Source organism: Cnephaeus nilssonii (assembly GCF_951640355.1).
Source record: "Cnephaeus nilssonii genome assembly, chromosome: 17".
In the NCBI taxonomy this organism is placed as follows: Eukaryota; Metazoa; Chordata; class Mammalia; order Chiroptera; family Vespertilionidae; genus Cnephaeus; species Cnephaeus nilssonii.
The window spans coordinates 44,874,508-44,876,875 of NC_137088.1; positions in this window are offsets into that span (position 1 = coordinate 44,874,508).

Consider the following 2,368-nt stretch of genomic DNA (forward strand, 5'->3'; position numbering starts at 1 on the left):
CCCACCGGGGACTGAACCCACGGTCTTTTGGTGTACAGGTCAATGCTCAATCAACTGAGCCACACTGGCCAGGGCCTTTAATACTATTTACGAAAAACCAACCATACCACATAATTAGGTGGGTAGGTATATATGTATAAAAATCCGTAAGAAAAAGGTTTGTAAACATGTAGAGCAAACTGAAAATGTAATTTCATTTGGTGGGGAGGGGGGTCGGGAGACTGGGATTTGGGGGGCAAGGGTTTCAAAGGAACTTTTATTCGTAATGTGTTCATTTTTCAATATTAATGTGTTCACATATTATTTGTATAAGTAAAAACAGACAAATACACAAAATACTGACTACATTAAATCTCAAAACCCTTAAAAAGGGACCACAACCTATTGTGGAATCAGGTGACATACTCAAATGCTCAGTATCTGCTTTTCCTACACAAAATTCTGGAAAATGACAAGCCCCTAATTCTCCCTCTCCGATAAAATGTAAGAATCCTTTTCTAAACGTTGCCTGCCACGAAGGCTTGTTATCTGCTAATAAAACCAAGTAATGTAAGACAAGCAATAAATAACCTAGACTCTAGATGTACAGTGGACACCATATATCTACCACCTGCAATGTATAGTTCATATTTGAGCTAGTCCTGCTCTCTCAGGTTAGATCATTAAAATGTAAAACCCCACTTCTCCTAATATACACTGTCTGCTTTGATTCTTTTCTTTGCTGAACTGCGGGGTGGATGTTTGACTTGAGGAAAGCAATTAGTGGCTAAGGACAGAGTCCCAGCATCCCGAGGCCTTTGCCTTCTATTTCAACCACTTGATGATGGAGGTGAGAAAGGAGACTTAACATTCCCACATCAAGGTTGTTAAATATTTACTAAAGATAAGAAGTATAAAAAATAACTTTAAGCTTGTTTTTAAGTTGTTTTCTTCTGGAGGAAAATAAAACTAGAATCTTAGCCTTATTTAAAAAAACAAAGCAAAACACAATGATTATGAATATAGTGAGCCCAAAAGCTGACTAAGCCACTCATCAAAGACAGAGACACAAGTACAATTAGTGTCTTGGGCAAGTTGCTCTGAGGATTCCGGCTAATCCCGACATCCAGAGGCTTTCCGTGGAGAGCCCCAGTCCCGCCAGGGCACAGAAAGGCACTTCCTGCCGCTGCTCCGGTGTTTGTGTGTAGCCTGAGGTAAGGCCGTGCAAAATAAACAACGGAATTTTGCCCAAGCATCACATTCCCTTCTGGGAGGAAATGACTACACTCATGTTTTAGCTACTCTGTTTGGAGAATATTTTCTGGAACTTTAATTCTTAAATCCCCTAGCCCCTCCCCTGCCTTTTAGGAAAATTACTTGTGTTTTCTAACTTTCTAGACTCAAAGCTATGTCTTTTGAAAACCTTTCTTTGACGTAGACCATTTGCCTAAACAGTAAAGAAATCCTCTTGAGTCAGATTCAGCTTCCCCTCATCGAATTTAGATCGTGGAGACGCCTGGGATCAAGCTATTTTACTCAGTGAGAAAAGCGTGTTATAAGGTAGCATGTGATGTGTGGTGGGGTTCTACTTGTGCATGTGTAGAGTTATGTCTGCAAGGACACTAGTAACAGTTAACAGTCTGATGCACCAGGAGTGAAGTTAACACTCACACTCCTCAGTCTCAATGGCTGTCCAGCTCCCTACCCATGCCCTGCCCGGCCACCATCTCTTTTGGCCTCTCCCCCTCCTAAAGTCTCCTGTCTGGTCCTCCTGTCCACCTTTTCAATAATCCTTTTTCCATAGAATAGCCAGAGTGATGTTCTTAAGTTGGAAATCCGATCTATAGCGCCTGCCACGTAACACTTTCAGTGGCTTCCAGTCACACTTAAATGAAAACCCAATCTCCTTGTCCCTGTCCTCAGGGCCCTGCCGCTCTGGCCCTGACTCCTTTGTCTCCTGCCCCTTTTTCTTTTGCTCACTTTGTGTATAGTTCCCCCAGCACTCTTTCCTGCCTCAGGGCCTTTGCACTTCCTGTTCCCTGTGCTCAGACAGATCTTCCCTCCACTCCTCACATGGTCAGCCTCTGATTCTCAGATTCTGCGGGGGCCGGGGCCAGGGATCTGCATTTTAAATGTGTACTTCACATGATTCTCGTGTTGGAGAGTCCCTGTCCTCAAGCACTGGCTTTTGCTAAGTATCCAAGGGACAGTAAGTTCCAGAACAGTCTCTGACAGATATCTGGAGTGCTGTTCTTCTCTCTCAGGTTCTGTGAGGCCACATGGCTGCTCTGGGCCAAGAGGTTCCTCAAGAAGAACCGGGCTGCGTCCGCTCACAGAAGGGGGAGTCTTTGGTCTCGAAGTTCCTCCACCAAAGGCCACAATGCTCACA